Below are 8172 nucleotides of genomic sequence, written 5' to 3' on the forward strand. Positions count from 1 at the left end.
GGATTACCCAGGGCACCCAAGGACTCGGTAGTGCTCGGGGTCCTTAAAAAGCAGACCGAACACCACGACCACCACGAAGGGCTTCGGTCAGACATTACCGTACGCGCGGTACTCCTTTCTACAAACCGCTCTGTCGTTCTGGGAAAAAGTAGACACGCGGCAGGGTTTTTGCGTGCGAGGAGACCACCTCGCCGAACAGATTAAAGCGCGAGAGCCCCCGAGAATGACTCGGGAACATAAATTTACTGAAAGCAGACCTGTCTGAATATAACCACTCACCGGACAGCTGTCGGCCTTCCGGCCAACCGATCCAGGAGGGGTGTGCTTCCGAGCTCGGGTGCCCGGGGACTTGATTCTTTCAACGGAGCGCCCGAGTGCCCAGAGGCATACGAGGCTCCTGAGGTCGGGTGATCTCGACCACCCATGCCTAAGTGGTAGGACCACCCGAGGACCCTTGGGGCCGACCAGAGACCAGGGCATTGAAGCCCTCGCAGCCGAACTGCTCGTGATTGCCAGCCTATGACTTAAGAGAGAATATAGAATTTCTTTGTCTGGTGCGCTCTGTTAGTGCGGTACTTACTATAGACTGCTCTCGTTTTCGACCCGAGACCTCTCGAATACCCAAACCGGCGGACAAGAGCGGACAGAAGCATAACCCAGAGGTCCTATGGTTCGGTGGCGCCCGGGTATGACAGACCAAACCGAGCACCGACAGCTCGCTCCGGGGGCCCGAGCTCCGGACTACTCGAGCAGCTCGAGCGATGGGATTACCCAGAGCACCCCGAAGCTTGGTAGTGCCCGGGAGCCTGTCACGACACCGAACACCACAGCCTACCATGCCGGACGTAAGTCAGCGGCGACTGCTCGCATGCATACCGATTGGGATTCTTTTATCAGCGGGGAAAAAAGAGAGAGGGAACTTTTTCTCGCACAACCGAGCACCTCACCAGACAGATTAAACATATGGAATACAGAAAAAATATTTCGACATAGCGATAGCTTATTGAAATACTGAATGTACAACATTTACAAGGTGGGGCGACGGCGACTTACCCAAGGGGCGGAGCCCTCGGACTGCTTGGGCGGGGAGAAGCCCCCGGCCTTGCTGACCTGGGCCGCGAGCACGACCATCTACGGGTAGAAGCGTCGGAGATGCTCGATGTTCCACGGATTCGGGAGTGGCTGTCCTTCCTCCGTCGCCAACCTGAAAGAACCTGCCCGCGGGACCGCGATCACGGTGAAGGGACCTTCTCACACAGGGGACAGCTTATTCATTCCTTCGCGCGACTGGACGCGTCGGAGAACTAGATCCCCCACCTCGAGAGACCGGGCCCGGACATGGCGCAGATGATAACGCCGCAGACTCTGCTGGTATCAAGCCGCCCGGACGGCGGCACGTCGCCGGCGCTCTTCCAGGTAGTCCACGTCGTCGCGCCTTTGTTGCTCCTGCTCACCCTCAGAATACGCATGCACTCGAGGGGAGCCCAGAGTGAGCTCGGAGGGGAGGACTGCCTCGGCGCCATAGCCGAGGAAGAACGGAGTCTCCCCGGTGGCGCGGCTTGGCGCAGTCCGATTATCCCACAGCACGGCTGGCAGCTCGTCCACCCATCCCTTCCAGTGCTTAGCGAGCACATTATAGGTCTGGGTTTTGAGGCCCTTCAGTATCTCCGCGTTGGCGCGCTCGACCTGCCCGTTACTCCGAGGATGAGCGACGGAAGCGAAGCAGAGCTTGATGCCGAGGTCTTCACAATAGTCCCCGAACAAGGCACTTGTGAACTGGGTGCCGTTGTCGGTGATGATCCGGATCGGGACGCCAAAGCGGCTGGTGACGCCGCGGATAAACTGGAGCGCCGTGTTTTTGGTCACCTTGATGACTGGGACCGCCTCCGGCCACTTGGTAAACTTGTCGATGACGACATATAGGTATGCATAGCCCCCGATTGCTCAGGGGAATGGACCCAGAATGTCCAAACCCCAGACCGTGAAAGGCCATGACAGGGGAATGGTATGAAGAGTCTGAGCTGGCTGGTGAATCTGCTTTGCGTGGAACTGGCACGCCCTGCAGCACCGAACCAACTCGGAAGCATCCTGGAGAGCTGTAGGCCAGTAGAAACCTTGCCGGAAGGCCTTCCCGACCAGCGTGAGGAACGATGAATGGCCACCACACTCGCCCTCGTGGACCTCAGCGAGAAGATCGCCGCCTTCTGCCCGGGAGATGCATTTCAGGAGTACACCTCCTGCGCTACGCCGGTAGAGATCCCCATCTACTATGGCATAGCGTCTGGACTGCCGAGCAACTCTTTCGGCAGACGTCTCATCCCCGGGTAGGAACTTTTCTTTCAAGTACCCTCGGATGTCAGACATCCACGAGGCATCTTGAGAACATTCGGCGAGCACAGCGCACTCGCCGGACGGCGGCGCCCTGACGGGGCTTCCCACTGAGGGCACCGCCGGGGTCCCCTGAATTGAGTTCGAGGTTTCCCCTTCATCCTGTTTGGCAGGCAGGACGGAAGGCCGTGCGAGTCTTTCTTCAAAGGCTCCGGCAGGGACGCGCGCACGTGAGGAGGCCAGGCGGGAGAGCTTGTCGGCCAGAGTGTTATCGCGGCGAGGAATGTGTCGCAACTCCAGGCCATCGAAGCGCCTCTCGAGCTTCCTGACCGCAGCCACGTAAGCCGCCATTTGAGGATCCGTGCACTGGTACTCCTTAGACACCTGGTTGACGACCAGTTGGGAGTCCCCTTTGACCAGGAGGCGATGAATCCCGAGCCCCACCGCAGCCCGGAGGCCGGCGATGAGACCTTCATACTCCGCCATGTTGTTGGATGCACGGAACTGCAACTGCACGACGTACCGGAGCTCTTCACCTGTTGGGGAGGTGAGAACCACTCCGGCCCCTGCGCCTTTCAGCGAGAGGGAGCCGTCGAAGTGCATGACCCAGTACCCGGGCGCGTCGTGCCCGGGATAGGCAGAGATCTCTTCTGGGACGATGCAGGGGATGGGCGTCCACTCTGCCAAGAAGTCGGAGAGCGCATGGCTTTTGATTGCCTGGCGACTGACGAAGTGTAGGTCAAACTCTGCCAGCTCTACTGCCCATTTGACAACACGCCCGGTGCCCTCCCGGTTCCGGAGAATGGGCCCCAGTGGATACGTGGTAACCACCGAGACCTTGTGCGCCTGGAAGTAGTGGCGCAGCTTTCGTGAAGCAACGAGCACGGCATAAAGCAGCTTCTGAGCCTAGGGATATCTTGTCTTGGCTTCCCGGAGGACTTCGCTGACGAAGTACACCGGTCGCTGCACCCGGCGAGCCCAGACGGCGGCTCCACCCGGGGGGCTGCCGCAGCCCCCAGGCTTGGCGGCACGGTCGGGGCTGGCCGGGCACTCGGGCTCGACTCCCTGGTTGGGAGGAGTCGCGAGGGTAGGTGAGTGGTCGGGGGCCTCTGGGAGCTGGGACCCAGCATCCGGCCCTGAACACTCATCGCGCTCCACCACCAGCACTACGCTCACGACCTGAGGTGTGGCCGAAACGTAGAGCAGTAGGGGCTCACCTTGAGAGGGAGCCACCAGCACGGGTGGCGAAGTGAGGTACTTCTTTAGATCGCGGAAGGCCTGCTCGGCCTCCGGCGTCCAGTCAAAATGATCGGATTTCTTCAGAAGCTTGAAGAGGGGGAGCCCTCGCTCCCCGAGCTTGGAGATAAAGCGCCCGAGGGCTGCCATGCAGCCGGTGAGATGCTGGACCTCCTTGAGTCGAGCCGGGGGTCGCATCTGCTCGATGGCCCGGATCTTCTCTGGATTGACCTCGATTCCTCGGCCAGAAACCAAGAAACCAAGGAGCTTGCCCGCCGGCACCCCGAAGACACACTTCTCTGGGTTGAGCTTGAGGCGGGTAGAGCGGAGACTGTTGAAAGTCTCGGCAAGGTCCTCGAGCAGGGTGGCGCGGTCTCGGGTTTTGACCACGAGATCGTCGATGTAAGCTTCGACGTTACGGCCAACCTGCGAGTCAAGAGTAATACAAATAGTGCGCTAGAAGGAGGATCCAGCGTTATGCAGGCCGAAAGGCATTGACATGTAGCAATAAGTCCCCACCGGAGTGGTAAAAGTAGTTTTTTCCTCGTCCCCTACGGCCACGCGAATCTAGTGATACCCAGAGTTTGCATCTGAAAAGCATAAAAGATCGCATCCCGCAGTTGAATCTATAATTTGATCAATGCGAGGTAAGGGGAAGGGATCTTTAGGGCAAGCCTTATTTAGGTCGGTGTAGTCCACGCACATGCGGAGCTTGCCGTTGGCCTTCGGGACGATGACTGGGTTTGCTAGCCAGTCGGGGTGGAGGACTTCTCGGATAAATCCGGCGTCGAGGAGCTTGCTGACCTGCTCGTGGATAAACTCCTGGCGCTCAGGCGCCTGCCGCCGGACCTTCTGCTTCACCGGGCGGGCGTCCGGACGTACCGCCAAGTGATGCTCGATCACCTCCCTAGGGATCCCGGGCATGTCGGACGGTTGCCAGGCAAACACGTCTACGTTAGCCCGGAGGAAGACGACGAGCGTGCTTTCCTATTTGCTGCCCAGGTCACTGCCGATCCGGACGACCTGGGTAGCGCCTTCGCCCACCACGACCTCCTTCGTCGGAACAGAGGCGTCGACAGCGAGTCGGGGTTTGGATGAAGAGGGTCCCGGGCCCCCTGGAGAGCCATCAACCTCGGCCTGCGTTGAGACCAGAGCCATGTATGACTGCTCAGCGCAGGAGACGGCGCCGCCGGAGTCGGCGATCACGGAGATGGGGCCCGCGGGGCCCGGCATCTTAACCGTGAGGTATGCGTAGTGCACGGCCATCATAAACTTGGCGAGCGCTGGATGCCCGAGGATGGCGTTGTAGGGGAGAGGGAGCTCCGCGACGTCGAAGATGACGCACTCCGTGCGGAAGTTGTCCCTGCTCCCGAAGGTTACAGGCAACTCGACCTGCCCGAGGGGCAGGGAGTGCCCGGGGGTCACTCCACAGAAGGGGAGCGACGGCTTTAGGCGCCTGGAGGACACCTGCAGCTTCTCAAAAGCCTCCTTGGAGAGGAGGTTGAGGCCGGCACCACCGTCGATCAGTACTCTGCCGACCTTAATATTGCAGACAGTGGGGGACACTACTAGAGGTAGTCGCCCCACGGCTGCAGTACTGGCGGGGTGATCAGTTATGTTGAACGTGATCGGAGCATCCGACCACCTCAGGGGCCTCGCGGCCTCCTCACTCGGGGTTGCCGAGCACACCTCGCGTCGCATGACCTTGATGCCACGGCGCGAGGAAGGCGTGTACGCGCCTCCATCGATGAAGGCGACGGTGTGCTCGGGCTCCTGGAAACCGAGCTCGGCGTTGTCAGGGGCGACCTCAACATCGCCTCCTCCGCGGGACTCGTCGCGCTCCCTCTGGCGCTGCTCCACGAGTCCTTTGACCGTACGACACTCCGTGAGGTCGTGCCATCTGGTCTGGTGTATGGGACACCATTTACCTGGCTCAGGCCCCGCGGGAGCGGGGGCCCTTGCTGGAGCAGGAGCTCTGCCGGGGGCCGGGGCTCTTGCGGGAGCTGGTGCCCTAGCTGGTGCCGCGGTCCTCGTGGGCACGGAGGCCCGAGGAGGAGCCCTAGGAGGGGTCCTTGCGGGGCGTCGGTCGACGCCCGGCCGGCGCTCTTGCCGGCGGTTGGGCGCTTGCGGCGCCATATGGGTGGAGCCTTGGGTCGGCTCGATGGGAGCGGCCTCGCGCTTCCTTCTTCTCTTCTTTTCCCGCTTGTCGGAGCGGGAAGAACTTGGCTGGTCGGAGGCGGGGCGAGGAGCATGCCACGCCCTGGCCTCCGCAGCCTTAGCGCACTTATCGGCCAATGCGAAGAGCTCCGTAGTGGTCTCGATCTCGTGCGTACCTAGCTTTTCGAGCATCCGCTCGTCGCGGACGCCCTGCCGGAAAGCGACAATAACAGCATGGGGGGCCACTCGCAGAATAGTGTTGCGGACCAGGCTGAAGCGCTGTATAAAGCGTCGTAGCGTCTCCCCTTCCTGCTGTTAGATGGCGTGGAGGTCGCACTCCAAACCGGGGCGCGTAAACGTGCCCTGAAAGTTGGCCTCAAACTAGTGGCACAGGTCATCCCAGGAGCTAATAGACCCTAAGGGTAAGTTCATAAGCCAAGAGCGGGCGGAGCCCCTCAAGGCAACATGAAAATAGTTTGCCATCACCTTTTCGCTGCCTCTGGCCGCTTGAACGGCCGTCGTGTAGATCTGGAGGAACTCAACGGGGTCGATGGACCCGTCGTACTTCTCCGGCAGCTCGGGGCGGAACTTGGAAGGCCACCTGACCCGGCGGAGCTCGGCGGTGAAGGCACGGCAGCCGGTGCCGTACCCCGTAGCGCGAGCGGGGGTCCTCGGTGGCGAGTGGCGGCGAGCCGGGGATTCCCGGTGGCCTTGGGCCGGGAGAGAGGAAGCCTGGTCCTCTGCCCCGACCCCCTGCCGGGTCTCCCGCTGGCGCTCTAGAGTAACTCGGGCGTCCTCGTGGCCCCTCCGTTCGTCAAGGCGCAAGCGGAGGTCCCGGGCTTCGGACACGGCCAGGGGGACGGCACTCCGCTTGGAGGCCCCTCAGCCCGTGCGGGCGTTGCCCGTTGAGGAGCCGGCTCTGGTGGCACCACGCTGAGAGGTGGTGCGAGGACTCCCGGCCTGCACCTGGCGACGGGCAGTGCCAACCAAAGCGACGACATCTTGGATCCACCGGCCTTCCGGAGTGTTCAGTGTGGCCTGAACGGGCGGGTGCCTGAGGAGAGCATGTGCTGCAAGCAGCGCGCTCCCCGGGCCGGCCTCGCTGAATGCGAGCCTGCGCCGGGATGGCACCCGACGTGGTCCAGAGGCGGACCGGGCGACCGGGGTCCCGACCTCTCGCTGGGGATCGAAAAGTGCATCAGCAGCGGCGGTGGCGGCCCTGCTGGGCCCAGCGCCTTGATCCCCTTGAGCGGGAAAAACCGCGCACGTGGATAGCGGCTGCTGATGGAACGCAGCAGCGACTGGGCTCTCCCGAGCGTCGGGCAGCACTCCGTCACTGGAAGTGGAGCCGGAACGCTAGAGACGGTGCCCACCAGCCATCTTTTCCTGTGGAAAAAAGCGAAACAAACAAATCCAGGGATATTCCCCCCTAAATGGCGCGCCAGCTGTCGGAGGATGAACTCCTGTCGCAGCGATCCCGAGAGACCCCTTTTTAGAGATTCGGCCGGGGGGATGATCCTGAACGAGCTTGTCGGGGAAATAAATGGGAACGGAAATAAACGCAGTGGCTGGTGGTGGGAGATGATCGACCTAGTGCAAGAAAGATGGGTGCGCCGGGGTTTAGACAGGTTCGGGCCGCACGGGGGCGTAACACCCTACTCCTGTGTGAGTGTTATATCTCCTCTTGAAGAGAATTCTTCAAGGATGTATCTGGTTACAGGGGTGAGCTGCCTACAGAGAGCTTGAGGCTCTTGTGTTCTAGCTTGGCTTGAGCTTGTTTGTGATGTTCTTCGCCTTTTGATCTGGGCTTCCTTGCCTTGTTCACCTTGTTTTCCCGTCTGTCTTTATGTGTTCTCCATCCTTTCCTTTTATAGGCGTGCCGACCTCGACTTATCCTGAATGGGAAAGAGGGGGCGCGAATGCCAAGGCGCCACGGAGAAAGGTGTCATCATCCCGTCTTGACGAAGTGACAGGGGCAGTGGAAAATTGCGGCGTGCATCCGACCACCCGCCACTGTGGAGGTCCTCCGGCGCCATTAAGAGGGCCCATCGGGCAGCCGCAGAGGTGCCCGGTGCACCCACCCTGTCTTGTCCTTCTGCCGGGGCAGGGTGGCAAGCGGAGCGCTTCGATTCTGGCAACGTTATCCCGAGGCACCCAGGTGAAACGGGACGGGACCCGTGCATTTAATGGACCCACGCCCCCCTGCCAGAGCATGGCAGGGTCTGACACTAGGGCGTGGGCAGCTGAGAATGCCAGGATGTCAGGATGTCAGGCCGCGCGTGCCTATTAAATGCGGCATTCGCGTTTTTGACTGGCTGACACCCCGGCGAGGGGACCCTTTGGGTCGTCGAACGATCTTGCGCGAACCTTCGGGGAACCGAGTCCTCGGGGGCTGCCACGTGCAGCCCCGAACACTCTCTCCCGAGCACTCTGGTGAGACCTTCGGGGAAC

The sequence above is a fragment of the Phragmites australis genome, chromosome 9 (genome assembly GCF_958298935.1).
Source record: "Phragmites australis chromosome 9, lpPhrAust1.1, whole genome shotgun sequence".
Lineage (NCBI taxonomy): Eukaryota > Viridiplantae > Streptophyta > Magnoliopsida > Poales > Poaceae > Phragmites > Phragmites australis.